General features: G+C 43.1%; 1 protein-coding gene across 9 annotated transcripts in view; it reads right to left on the bottom strand.

Annotated features, from left to right (window-relative positions):
* Window positions 1-15,498, bottom strand: part of STXBP5L (syntaxin binding protein 5L) — a 428,399-nt gene that overhangs the window by 44,837 nt on the left and 368,064 nt on the right. The gene's annotated exons all lie outside the window — the stretch shown is intronic.

Genomic DNA, 15,498 nt, shown 5'->3' with positions numbered 1-15,498 from the left:
AGGACCTACACTACAACTACTCCTTTACCAGTCCTGTGTGATTGAACAGGACACTTCAGAACTCATCAGCAGCATCCTTTGTGCAGCTGGAGGGGATACTGTTGAGCAACACAATGTATTTTCCTGGATGGATGTAATGGGCTGCCTGTAGAGGAATCCCAAGCTTTGCCAGCATGGGGATCCAGAGAAGAAAATGAATAGCTTACAGGCCTGGTAGTAAAAAGTGCACCAAGCCTTGTTAGTTTATACAATGAGGGCTTTTAGTTTTATATAAACAGTTCTCATGTGCACACCCTTTATGCCATGGGCCAGATTCTGGCTCATCCTATGGCCTGTTTTGTTCTGGGAGTGCAAAGGAGCTGTAAAGCTCCCCTAAATGGGCAGATGAGAATTCCCTTGGGATGGAGGAACTCTGGGCTGGCATAGGACGGTGTGACTGGCTGAACAGCACTACCTCCCTGGCCTCTGGCAGTAGAAAGGGGCATGGTTGTAGCACACTGCACTCTTGTGATTTTCAACCAGTGTACTTGCCTCTTGGGTGTGATTATGAGCCAGTCTATCTAGAACAGCCCTGGGGCTCTGAATAGTCAATGAACATACTGGGCCAGATACAAGGGTCTGGACCAGTTTCTTCCAGTGGAAACCTTGGCTGAGATGAAAGGGTCCAGTGCAGCAAGTTCACCAACTCAGGGTTACAGAGGTGTAAAATGCTAACAACCTCCCTTCTGCCTAATGAGCTCACAGGTGACCTGCACAGGCCCAAGACAGGATGGTTGAGGAATGCCCTAATTTAGTGCATCATTGTGGTAATCACAGATAATGAAAACAGCACTTGCCCTCAAGTGAATCCCCACTCCCTGCAAGAGAGAGGCCAGGCAGACACAATGGACTGTTCCTCCATTCATCATCACAGGGGAATTTGGCCCTCTTGCCATCAACTTTACCATGGAAGTCTGTGCAAATCTCTGCAAGACCTACAAAAATGTATGTATTTTGGTGGGGCGTATTTGGAGTGCAGAAAACGGACAGAGTTTTTATTGAATTTAAATGTCAGCACTTCCGGTCCAAAACAGCTCTACTATACATGTGTCCATTTTTTAAAAAATCATTAATAATTTTAAGAAATGAAAAAAAAGTTTAGTAATAAAAGGACTTATTAGTGCCTACCTGCTTTTGTGAACAGAATGTGTGAAATAGTTTATAGGTAGATAACTTTGTTAAACTCATTTTTTCCCAGATCACTTCCAGATCCTCATCTGTGACACAGTGATGATAGTAGATTGTAGTGCCACTTTTTGCTGCTACCCTGATATATTCCTTGGGACACATTGTGACTGAAACATGTAACAACGGAACATTGAAGATTGTAGCCTTGCTTATCCACAGGTGAATCCCCTACAGACCTCTGGAGACTTGTAGGCATATTTCATCCTTGAACTACTGAAAATCCTGGAAATACTGTCCTCCATAGGGCAATATTCATCTTCAGAATTTTTCATTGATCTGTTTTCAGGCTGCCATCTCTGCCTAAGCTAAACACAAGCTATTTCTGATCCATTCTCTGGGAAAAGAACTGAAGCTATTAGTGAATTATTTAACAATACTACAGGTAAATTATGTATTTATTATTCATAGGTATTTGCCAAAGAGTTTGGGTGCAACAATTTGGTTCCATGGTATTGCTTCTGTTCTGTGTATGGATAACTTTTAAAACAGGAGAATAACAAAGAGTGAATATTCTTGTTTGCAAAATGCCCTGATTAGCATGCCAGTATACTTATTCGCATGAACAATAGCCATTCCACAATACTCACAGGCAAAGATCCCATTTGCAAATAGTGAATAAAAAGGGGCATAAATGTGGTCACATGAAACAGCCATTCAAAATATGAACATATGTTTGCAAACTCCGTTTCTGCAGTAGTTGGCCAATTCTAACAGCATCCCTCTTTTATAAAACTGTCTAACATTAATCCTCTACATGCCATACAGAATTTAATTTCTGCCAGGTGATTGTATTAAAGAATTAATTACCAAGAAGGGAATAACTAGGATGCAGCAGCAGGAATAGATTTTATGCAGGGGAACTGCTAATCTTCAGTTCTTTGTTTATCCACCATTTGTCATCAGTTTATTTACTGCCAAAATGCCTAAGCCTGGGGAATTAATAATTGTTGGCTGCTGTCTCACTGTACACAGAGATCATTTGTTAAGCCATTTGCTTGGGGGTGGGATGGAGGAATGTTGACTAGTGACTGAATTTTGGGAATTGGCATTCCTTGGTTCTAATTCTAGCCTGGTTCTATTAGGGGTATGTCTACATTGCAATGTAAACTCAAGATTAGTGGGACTCGAGTCAGCTGACCCACATTAGGGAACCCTGGCCTTGAGCATCTTACATTGTATATTAACCTTATGTCTAGACTTTTCTGACCCATGCTGACAGGGGCGGCGAGTTGTATGGGCCCGTGGTGTCCAGGCTCCAGTAAATTCAGTGCCCAGGGGGCCTGACTCCACCAATGTTTGGGGCCGGGACTCTCCCCAGGCCCCACCTGCTGCTCCTGTACGCCTCCCCCGGAGTGTCCCCCGGCCCCGCCTGCTGCCCCTGCATGCCTCCCCCTGAGCATCCCTGCCTGCCCTGGGCAGAGGGCGACTGCCCCCTGCAGCTCCCTGCTGCACTCCCTCGCTGGCCGCTGCTGCAACCAGCTACAAGGGAGCGGCGCCAGGGGCAGGCTGAGACAGCTGCTGTGCCTGTGGAGGGGAGGAGGCACACAGCAGCCCCACCCCCACCCCTCCACCTGGCAGGCGACGCAGAGTTGACTCTGGGGGGCTTATCCTGGCTGGATCTCCTGAGCAAGCAGCCTGGGGGGGCTTGGGTGAGTGTCGCGCCAGAGGGGCCTGGGAGGGGGCTGCCCTCACCTCCCCTGGAGCTTGCTGCTGCTGGCGGGGAGAGGGCTGGGAGGAGTCCTCCTCTCTGGCCCCCCACCCCGGCCCTGGGGCAGCCTGTCTGCTGCACCCCAAAATCCTCATCTCTGGCCCAGCCCCAAACCCCGCACTCCCTCCTGCACCCCAACCCTTGCCCCAGCCCGCACCCCTCCTGCACCCAAACTCCATCCCAGAGCCTGGGGGTTGGGGGGAGCTGGACTTGGACCCATTCTGAGCACCACCAAAAATTATACAAACCTGCTGCCCCGATGCTGAGGATGATCAAGGATGGATCACTTGATGATTACCTGTTCTGTTCATTTCCTCTGGGGCACCTGGCATTGGCCACTGTCAGCAGACAGGATACTGAGCTAGATGGACCTTTGGTCTGACCCAGTATGGCCATTCTATGTTTTTATGTTCAAGCCTAGGCATCTGTCATCCACAGACCCAAGTCAAAGTAACCCTATCTCAGAGTCCCTACTGCCCCGCTCCCTCTAGTCCTAGTACTGTGGTGCACTGTGGGAAAACTTTACTGCCTGCCCTGCATGTCACCAGCAAACAGGTAGCTTTACAAAAAGTCTTGATTGGTTTGCTCTCCATTGCAAACCCAGGAGGCTCTCTGTGTGCTTGTAGATCAGCAACCAGAGGAGAATGGGTTAACGCTGACCTGTGCTGCTGCCATTCGCAAAGAGGGGTGGTTTCTGTTTTAATTACAGTCGATTGCAGGTTGTTGAGATAGAGAGGACTAAGGAAGTTGTCCCATGGAATTGTGGGATACTTCTGGCTGACTCCCAGGACCTGAGTCAAGCGAGGCTGAGTCTATATTGCAAAGCAATAGGGCTTGGACCCCGGGTCCCTCGAGCTTAGACCCTCCAGCCCTGCAGGGTTCTGAGACCCTGGGTCCAGGCTCTGGGTTAGCCCAATTGCAGTGTAGATGGAAAGGGGATTAGGCTTGAGCCCAGGGCCAAGCACAGCCTTAAATTGCAGTGCAGACATACCCTTAGGGCAGGTCCTGTGCTAAATCTATCAGGGATCGATTTATCGCGTCTCATCTAGATGCGATAAATCGATTCCCAAATGCGCTCCCCGTCGACTCCGGAACTCCAGCTTGCGAGAGGCGGAAGCGGAGTCGACAGGGGAGCTGCAGTGGTTGACTTGCCTCCATCCTCACGGCCAGGTAAGTCGACCTAAGATACGCTATTCGCATAGCTGAAGTTGCGTATCTTAGGTCGACACCCGCCCCCCCAGTGTAGACCAGGGCCAAGTGACTTAACTATGTGACCTAGGGTAAGTCATTTCACCTCTTACTGTTTCATTTTCCCCATCTGCAATATGAGGATAATACAAAGATATTACTACTTATTTACTATGGAGGATGGAGTACCAACCACAAGTAACTGGAGCTATTCAAGTAACACTGTAATTGTAAAATTATGACTAAAAGAGTCAAGTGTCTAACTTGTCAAGCCAGCCCTGGGGGTGAAAACATAGCAACATGTAAATCCAGTTTATTCTAAACATATTATATGCACAAGTGTTGTCTCTCTTCACCTAACACTTAGCCAGATTCAAAATGTTCTTTTGAAGTACTATGGGTTACATGAGAATAAATTGGAAATAAAAGAGACTGTCCATCTAGAAATGTTTGCTTTCATGGGATACTGGGTACACTGTGCCAGACAGGAACCAAGCTAACTAAACATACTCAAAAGTGTAGAAATGGAGAACTAATATTTCTGTGACCTAACATAAAGAATGACCTCTTGTCTGGAATGGTGATGAGGAGAATGGAGCTTTAATTCAAAGACTCTCAGGAGGATGAGGCAAGAAAGAGACACAAAGGGAAGGAGAGCTTCTCTGTCAGAGAACAGTGTCAGACTGACTTTGAGATGTTGTGAAGGGGTCAGGAGAGGCGTAGCCCTGCCTGGTACCTTCTGCCAAGGGTTGCTCCAGCACTGCAGTGGTCTGCCTCTTCCTAGGACTTGGCCCTCTGACCAGGTCACTTTAAAGTCTTTCCCCTTCTGGGGTAGTCAACTAACAGAAACATGGGAAAATTATACAAATGAATCATCTCAAAGCTGGGTTGAGGCTCTCTTCCTTCAGAGGGAGCTCATTGGGCTGTGGCCTTAAACTGAATTAAGAAATATCAGAAATGAATATCCCCTCTCAAAGGGAGTCAACATCTAGCCCTCCCTTCCTTCAGGGAGGAGCCATCAGGCATCTGGGGAGCTCCTGCCTTCAGTCAGCCCTCTCTCTAGGGACTGAGGGCTGAAGATCTGCTCTCCTCCCTGGTCTACCATCAAGTAAGACAGGGTTTCCCTCTTAAACACCTCCCTCCAATCCTGACATCTACCACAGGTGTGACTGGGCAGAGTCACCTGAACCCACATTAGCTCATTAACCCCATGCTGCCCAATGTGGGCTTTGTATACCCCATCATAGATGCTGAGAAAGGAAAAGAAAAAAGAGAGCGAGATCAGACAGTCTATGAATGTCAGACATTCCTTGTTTAAATTAACAGAAACTTCATGATGATACTCCATCTAGGAAGCCTGTTTCCCAGAACCTAGATTAGCTCTGATGCAATTCTGAATAAAAGTATGATTTTTTAATAAATACCATTTTCTTTAAGAAACTTTTGGGTTACCCACAGTGGGCTGTTCCTGGAGATAAAGGAAATCTTCTGGCCTTTAAGGTCTTCACTGTAAAAAAAAGTGTATTCTGACGTCATGAAGACAAGGCAATTGTAATTTTAAAACAAGTTAGCAGGTAAAGATAAACTCTATGCTCCATCAGAGTCTTTACTTTAACTGCCAACATGTGTGAAAACTACAAACTGCTTTGTCTTCCCTAGGATTTTACCTCCTGTTAAATCCCACATGTTAACTAACACAAGGTAAAAACACACCTTTTTTCCAAGTCAAGACACATCCTAAGAGGCAGAACGGGGTAAAAAAGGTACCTGGCCTCTAGCATTCAGCCAGAGGTTCAAGACAAGAGGTGGCCTATTCTCAAGAAGTGCAGCCAGAACAGCTGCTGCAGTCCATTGTGGGGCACAAAGTAAAGCCTGGTGACTGCAAGAGTGACAAGAATGGGTGGTCTCAAGTTTACTAGGATCTAACTTAAACACTGAGAATGTCGAGAATGTTAATGTTGGGAAGTGCTTTGAGATGCTAAAATGCAAGGTGCTGTATATGTGTTTTTATGTTTTGAAGAGGAAGGCAAGGAGGAAGAGGGAGAAGAAAAGAAAGCATCTGACCTCTGACAGCACTCACTGATGAGCTTTTATTAGGCTCCAACAAAAGGTATAGGAGAAGGGAGAGTTTAGTTTGATACTGAGATTCTACTAACCCAGTGAGATTTTATTGCTGCCCACTCATAATTATATTATGACTAACATTTACAGCTTAGCCCTGTTGTCCAACTTACAAAGAAATAATGCTACAGAGTCCACAGTCAAAGAAGATGATATCAAAATTATAAACTGGGATATCATTTTCATTTCATGAGAAAAATAGGATTTTGGTGCCTAAGAGAATGAACAAATAAACGTAGCAATTGTACAAAACACTGTATTCCGTCACAGACATTTCAACTCAGCTTCTCTTTTTCTTTAACTAAATTCTTCTTGTTTACATAGATCATCCATATGTTTCAAAAATAATAAAGCATCAAATATGTACATTTATAGTGAAGCTTTTCAGGTCAGAATATTGCTCTTTGCTGGCATAATTCCTGTCATTAAAAAAGATCATACGGCACATAACTTATTTTGTGCTATGATGATCTACAGGTCTAATTTACATCTCACAATCTTAGCCTATTTTTTGTGTGCCATTTACTCACTGACAGGATGCTCACAAATTTCTGCTAAAGCATAAAACCTCTTTCTAAATTGTCTGACAGGTATATATCAACCTTCTTTATTCTCATTTGGAAGAAAATTGGTGCTATCATATTTGTGACTGGTACCAGACTAGAAGGCACTGAAAATGTTTCTCTTATTTCTCTCATGGAGAGGTCCTCATTCTGAGATGTGAATAGTGGCTAGCTTGCCATTCTGGAGGAAGGAACATTACTGTGGACTGTGCATAATATATATCTGTGCGTGTCTGAATGAATAGGCCAAAAATTTTATGGCCAGTTTTCTGGGAAAGGAAAAGCTGCCAAGCAAATGGAGAGAGAACTGAACATCAGGATCCTGGGTTTCTATTCTTAACAATGCCACTGGCATTCTGGAAAACCATGGCCTAGACATGTAAACCCAAATTTTCAAAAGTGGCCTCAAATTTTGGGGAGCTTTTCCTATGGTCTGAAAAGTCATGAGGTACACTCCAGTTGAAATCAACCGTTTTTCCTGAACAGGACTACAAGAAGTCATAGAGGACGGGTGAAGTCCCAGAGATCTGGAGAAGGGCAAACATAGTACCTACCTTTAAAAGGGGGAATAAAGATGACCTTGGGACTTATAGATCAGTCAGCCTAACTTCTATACCTGAAAAGATACTAATTTCCTTCTTTGACAAGGTTACTGGCCTAGTGAATAGCTGGGAAGATGTGATAGATCTTGATTTTAGTCATGCTTCTGATGCAGTCTCACATGACATTTGCATAAGCAAACTAGGGAAATGTGGTCTAGATAAAATTACTATAAGATGGGTGCACAACTGGTTGAAAGACCAAGCTCAAAGAGTAATTATTTATGGCTCATTGTCAGATTGCAGGGCTTACCTAGTGGGATCTCACAGGGGTCAGACTTGGGTCTGGTACTATTAAATACTTTCATTAATGACTTGGATAATGGAGTTGAGAGTATGCTTATACTTAGGGCCGTACCATATTCACAGTCCATTATGGTCAATTTCACGGCCATAGGATTTGAAAAGTGGTAAATCTCATGTTTTCAGATGTTTAAATCTGAAATTTCACAGTGTTGTAAACGTGGGGGTCCCAACTCAAAAGAGGATTTTGTGGGGGTCACAAACCTGTTGTAGGGGGGTCATGGGATTGCCATCCTCACTTCTGTGCTGCCTTTAAAGCTGGACTGTCCCTCCCCCGCCCAACTAGAGCTAGGAGCCCCCTTTGCTGGGGCAGTCCCAGCAGCACAGGGAAGATCAGACACAACTCCACAAGCCTCCTCCAGCTGCAGGAACCTCTGGGGTTGCTGCCCAGTCTCAGAGTGTCCTGCAGCAGGGGGAGGAAAGCAGACTAAGGGGGGAACCTAATAACAGTCTTCAAATATGTGAAGCTTGTTAGACAGAGGACAGTGATCAATTGTTCTCCATGTCCACTGAAGGTAGGACAAGAAGTACCGTGTTATTCTGCAGCAAGGGAGATTTACATTAGCTATTAGGAAAAGCTGTCTAATTACATCAGTAGTTAAGCACTGGAACAGGCTTCCAAGGGAGATTGTGGAATCCCCTTCATTGGAGGTTTTTAAGAACAGGTTGGACAAACACGTCAGGAATGGTTTAGATTTACATGGTCTTGCCTCAACACAGGGGGCTAGACTTGATGACCTCTTGAGTCCCTGCCAGCCCCACATTTCTATGATTCATGTGAACTTAAAGGGCAATCAACATGGTTTGTTAGGGTGAAACTACTGTATGAATAAAATTTTGGAAAAAATCTGTGGATGTTTTTAATATCATCCTATGTTTATGAAAAATTAAATACGGCTGGTTAGAAGGAAGGCTTGTTATTTCTTTCCAACCCTTGAACAAATTCTGGGTATACAAAAAGAGCTGTTTTGTTAAAGACAGATTTCACAGACACTACATTTTCAAAAAGAGGGGTATATAAAGTAACTCCTGTGATAGCTCTTTGATGAGCCAACTTTCAAAGTAAAGTAATGGATGATTCTCTGGGCTCCACATCAGGAGAATTGTCTTCACAGATTAATTCTTGAACACTTTGAGCCTGATTTTCAACTACCTAGCACTTAATGTAATTATTCATAACTGTGCACAGTGAGTGTGAACTAAATATAAATACTATCATCAATGTGAGCTAAGAATTCTAATTTGGTGGCATTCTATACCACCCTACTTTGAAAGGTCTAAATGATATCACAATCATTACGATGAATTATTTATATATTACAGTAGCACCTAGAAACTCCAATCAGGATTGAGGCCCCCATTGTGTTAGGAACTGTACACAAATACACGAGAAAAAGATGTTCCCTCCCCAAAGGAGCTTACAATATAAGTATATGAGGACAGACAACATCTTGATACAACCAAGAGACGGGGCAGCATAAGATAAGAGCAAGATGAGTAGTTAATTGACAAGGGGCAAGGCTGGGTAGAATCAGGTCATTTTTATATACTACTTGAAAACTAGTTTCACCCTTTGAGAGATAAAATTGTTCTTGTTCCCTCATATTTCATTTCTTGGGGATCTTGACACTTTTGGCAAGGTCCAGTTGAAAGGCTCTTATTGAATATAAATGTGAAAGAATGGAATTGGTCTATTTTTCCTTGTATAGAGGCAAAGACTATTATTCTGGGAGGTAAGGCACATTCTGTCTATTTATCCACTGTAGGTTACAAGAAGAACCTGTCTCGTGATCAGAAGCCATTTTCAGGGAAGTAACAGTTTTCTCTCTTGTTGAATGGGGTAAGAGTTGGGCGTAAGATGGATGTTCTCTAAATTGTTTCACTTTAACTGGGAAAACTTGTCACTGTTATGTGAGGATTAAAAAGTATGCTGAGCAAGAAATTTATGTCCTAGTTTGGACCATATGTGAGATCTTAGTTGTCCCTTTTTGTTCTTTTACATAACCAAAAAAGAGAAGTATTTGATATGTTTTTTAAGAGAAAAGCACTTATTTTCTGCTACTTTAATGACTTGGTCTAGTACTTCCTTAAAAATTCCATAAAATCTGAAAGCCAACTCAAAGTTCCATGGTGTAACAAATCGTCCAGAGATACTATAGAGATTGCTGTACGTTTAGTCATTAATTTAGTTGCAATCTTAAGAAAAATCACAAAGAAGCATAAAGGCTGTTATGCAAATGAACAACAGCTACAATTTCATATATGTAACGCCAACAGACCCCGGTTATCGGTGGGCAGGATCAAAACTGGGAACTCAGTGCCTGAGCCTCTACTGCGTGAGCTAAAAGCCATATGGCTCTTAGCTAAGGCTGTAGAGCAGACTCATTAACCTCTAAGTGGTCTCGGTGCCACTAGAGGGGACAGAACACCACACCCAGGATGATGTGTGGGTTACAGATGCACCTCAGATAGTGTGGACTTAGGCTCTAGCAACTAATCAGCAGTGCTTAATTTGTGCCAGAGCTTGCCAGGGCTGAGCCCCGGCACCTCTAAGCTTGGCATTTCATAGCCCTGGCACCTCTGGGCTTGCTGCATCAGTTATGAATGTATAAAAATTGCTTGAGCCCAGGCAGCTCTTTCATTACAAATTAAGCACTGCTAATCCATGGGGAGAAAAGAGATACTCCTAACAGCATAACTGGTGTGTTGTTATCTAAGACATTCAATTTCTGTATTTAGGCCCAGATCCACAAAGGGACTTAGGCACTTTAGCCCCAGATTTAGGTGCCCAAATCCCACTTTTAGGCCCGACTGCAGTCCATGAAACGCCCATGTGGTTGCCACCTAACCCTGTCAGCACATAAAGTCAGTCAGCACCTAAATTTTCACAGTAAAAGTTCCCTAGGCCATTCCAACAACTGTATTATTGGGGATCAGAGAGATCAGAAGCCCCCAGGTGATGATGGGGATGCCTTACCACAATGTCTGAATAACCTTGTCCCAAAAAGCTAGGATAGAGACAAGGTAATAGTTAGTGAGACCATCAACTTCAAGAGATGGTTTCTTGAGCAAGGGCCTTACAACTCCTCGTCTGGGACATACTGCCTCTCTGTCCACCCTAAGAAAGGCATTAATGATCACAGTCAACAATGTACTCAGTACCTCTCTGCTGGAATTTACTAGCTATTAGGGGCATGGGTAACAACCAGATAGTAGATAGTAAACTAAGCTAGGCCAGCACAGCCAGAACCTCTGGGAGCAGAAGTGGCTGAAATTCAGATGATGTGGCATTTGACCTGTGAGATCTTATTTTCTAAACGTAACTCCTCACAGTGAGAACATCTTATGCTTTCTTCCAGAGAGTGATAGACTAGATTTACCAAGCTATCCACAACCCAGTTACAGTTTCATGGATGCTAAGGTGAAAGAGAAGAAAACTTTCTTCCCCTCTGCCACAGCCATAGCACAGGATTTTAAAAAATTCTCCATGCTGCAACTGATCAATCTTAGCATGGAATGACTATCACTAAAACACTGACTTCAGTGTACCTGAACTTTATTTGTAACAAGTTATCTATACACCAAGGCCACCTGTATAGATGGCATATAAGGGGAGAGCATTTAGAAAACATGATACAGCAACTCCTCACTTAACCTTGTAGTTATGTTCCTGAAAAATGCTACTTTAAGTGAAACATTGTTAAGCAAATCCAATTTCCCCATAAGAATTAATGTAAATAGGGGGGTTAGGTTCCAGGGAAATTTTTTTCGCCAGACAAAGAACTAATATTTTATATATATATATATATATAGATACACACACACACACAAACACACACACATATATATATATACACACACACACACATATATACACAGTATAAGTTTTAAACAAACAATTGAATACTGTACACAGCAATGATGATTGTGAAGCTTGGCTGAGGTGGTGAAGTCAGAGGGTGGGATATTTCCCAGGGGATGCCTTACTGCTAATGATGAACTAGCACTCGGCTGAGCCCTCAGGGGTTAACACATTGTTGTTAATGTAGCCTCACACTCTACAAGGTAGCACCAATGGAGGAAGGGGAGACAGCATGGCAGAGAGAGGACGCGCATTGCTCCTTTAAGTACGCTAACCCCATTCTAAGTACATTGCCTTTTTAAGTAGATCAGCAAGTTGAGACAGCAGTCCTGAGCCCTGTCGTGCCATCCCCCTCCCGCTCTGTGGAGATGTGGGGGCAGGAGCGGGGCACCCTGACATTAGCATCCCTCTTTCCCTCCCCCACACTTGCACAGCAAGCAGGAGGCTTCCGGGAGCAGCTCCAAGGCAGAGGGCAAGAGCAGCACATGGCAGTGGGGGGAGGGACAACTGAACTGCCAGCAATTGATAGCCTGCTGGGCAGCTGCCGCACAGGGAATTTAGTGGAGCAGGGAGCTGATGGGGGGCTGCCAGGTCCACCCTGGTTCCAAGCCCCCACCAGCTCGCTGCAACGGGCTGGCTGCTCTTCCTGCAAGCAGCGGACAAAGCACGCGGCTGCCAAACAACGTTATAAGGGAGCACTGTGCAACTTTAAACGAGCATGTTCTCTAATTGATCAACAACGTAATAACAAAACGACATTAACCAGGACGACTTTAAGTGAGGAGTTACTGTATTGATTGCCATATTTTGGATTTAGGAGCCTAGAATGACAGTTAGGCACAGAATGAATCCCTTTGTGGATCTAGCTTTAAATACAGCGTAGTTTTAAATGTTCCAAGCAAGAGAGGTTCCAGATCATCACATCATATTGTATATTTTTAGATCATTATCATGTCTCCCAAACCCTTTGTGGTCACTGAGCCAAGCTGAATTTATTTAGGTCTTTCAATCTTGCCAATCAGTTTTTCCCACCCCCTAATCTTTTATGTTGTTATTCACTAAGTTTCCTCCAATTTGTTAACATTTTCCTGGTAAAGCCAACAACAGAATTAATATTCTACATGTGGTTGCAAGACAGCTGTAGGGAAGGGAGTTATTAGCTCTCTGATCTATGACCTGAGGCATCTGTGCTTGAAGTCCAAAACTACATTGGCCTTTTTTGGCGCTGTATGACTTTGTCCACTCAAATTTCTCTCACCAGGAGACATGCACCGGTAAACAGATGCATTGTTCCTCAAGGGGAGGTGAGAAAAAAATATAGTACCGTCATTATAAAAGGTTGAGGAACTTGGAAAGCTATTAATAATTATTAATAAAGAGTAGGTAAGGAATACACAGAAACTATAGCTATTAATAAAGATTACATGCATCCTAAGATATGAAGAGAATCATCTAATAAATTTACTGAAATCCTGACAATTATGTTTGAAAAAAATCACATCTGGGGAGACACTAGAAAAGTTGGAAGTTAAGGAACTGTATTACTGATATTCAAACAAAGGAAAGAAGAGTGATCCTGGCAATTACTGTCTTGTAAAACTAACTTTCACACCTAATAAAATAATGTAAGAAGAACTGAGCACACATCTAGACAATATTGGAACAACAGGCAGAATAATGGTAACTTCGCTAGTTGACTGGCCACATGCTGAAACAAAGTAGGCATTGAGTAGCTCTGCCTTCCTATCAACTTCTTTTACCAGCTCACCTTCTCCATTGAGCAGCGGACCCACTCCATCCTTGTTTTTTCTTTTCTTTTTTTGGTATGATATATTTGAAGAACCCTTCCTTCTGTTTCTAACATTTCTTGCCAGCTGTAACTCGTTATTTGCCTTGGCTTTCCTGATTTTGTTCCTACATGCTCGCGCTTATTCCCATGTATACTTCCTTGGTGGCACACCTCCATCCATTTTCTGTATACATCCTTTTAGGTTTTTAGATGGTTTTTTGAATTTTAGTAATACATTTAATAGTGACCCCTAAAATCTGAATTATTGGATTAATTTTCTCTAGATATATTAGGTCAATTTTCTAAAATGAATCACATTTTATTATTATTTCTACCTTATTATTTTCTACCTCTTTAGATCAGTTTGTATGATTTCTCTGGTTTCGCTGGTGTTTGCAACTGCGCACAATTTGGTATCAATGGCATATTTCATCAATATTGTTTTTATTCTATTTCCTAGATCACTGATACAGATATTTAATAAGACAGTTTTAGCACTGATTACTATTCTACCCAACAGACACATCTTCCCAATGCCAGACATTATCACATACATTACCGTTTGTTTATGCTCTGTCATCCAGTTTTCAATCCATACGATAGTGTTTTCATTCAAGAAAATTTAAATTAATTTTTCAATTCAGATTTCAGGAGTCACTATCAAGTGACATCAACATTATTTTACTAGGGACAGAAGTTAGTGTTACAGGAAAGCAAGTGCTAGGGTCACTCTTCTTTACTTTTTAAAAAAAAATATATATATATATAATCACTACTACAGTTTGAGAGCCAAAGTGCTAGCCTTGTCAACCCCAAATAAACTTGGCTCACCCTGACTCCTCCCATTCCCCAGACCAGATCCCAGAAGAGGGAGAGAGGCAAGGGGATGGTGCCATACTGAGCCCACCCTAAGCATGAAGAGGGACATCTATGCCTGAAGGCTCCCTTCATGTATGCGTAGGGCCCTACCAAATTCACTGTACATTTTGGTCAATTTCACAGTCATAGGATTTTAAAAATCATAAATCTCATGATTTCAGCTATTTAAATCTGAAATGTCACGGTGTTGTAATTGTAGGTCCTGACCCAAAAGGAGTCCTGACCCAAAAAGGAGTTGGCGGGGGGGGGGGTTTGCAAGATTATTGTATGGGGGGGGGGTTGCGGTACTGCTGCCCTTACTTCTTTGCTGCTGCTGGTGGCAGCACTGCCTTCAGAACTAGGCAGCTGGAGAGCGGCGGCTGCTGGCCGGGAGCCCAGCTCTGAAGGCAGAGCCACTGCCAGCAGGAGCACAGACATAAGGATGGCATAGTATGGTATTGCCACCCTGACTTCTGTGCTGCTGTTCGCAGGGCATTCCCTTCAGAGCTCGATCCAACAGCAGCCACTCTCTGGCCGCCCAGCTCTGAAGGCAGCACAGAAGTAATGGTGGCAACACTGCAACCCCCCTAAAATAACCTTGTGACACCTCCCCCTTCAACTCCCTTTTGGGCAGGACCCCCAATTTGAGAAACGCCGGTCTCCCCCCATGAAATCTGTGTAATATAGGGTAAAAGCACACAAATGACCAGATTTCATGGGGGGAGACGAGATTTCATGGTCCGTGACACATTTTTCATGGCCGTGAATTTGGTAGGGCCCTATGTATGTGTCTAAAATGGCATGATCTGACCCAACTATTTTCAGTTTATCTGCCCTCTTTTAAATGTTGGTTTAGGCTCCCTGGGATCAAGTTTTCCCCTCATTTACTGTTCCACTTCACTAAAATAATTAAAGAAGATAATTGAAGAATAAGACACAACAAGGAGTGCATTTAAGAGCTTATTATAGTATGTTTCAAATGGTATTCTGAGACACAAATGGCTGAAACCTGACCTGACACCTGAGAAGTGCAACAGACACTATAAAATACATAAGCCTAAGTGTCTCATCACTCTTATGAAATGGAATTTATATATACAATTAGAAAATACACTAGTGCATGCACTGTTACAGACACAGATAAACATCGCTGACAACCAGTCAGAATGGTTCAAATTTGTCCAAAAGTCTGAAGTCATTTCATTATAAAAAGTTACACACTCAAGTGTGCAATGATTTGCAAAATGTAATTACATGAAAAATGAGTGTTAAACAAGCAA

Source organism: Natator depressus, chromosome 1 (genome assembly GCF_965152275.1).
Source record: "Natator depressus isolate rNatDep1 chromosome 1, rNatDep2.hap1, whole genome shotgun sequence".
Taxonomy (NCBI): Eukaryota; Metazoa; Chordata; order Testudines; family Cheloniidae; genus Natator; species Natator depressus.
This window is presented reverse-complemented; position numbering and strand designations above follow the sequence as displayed.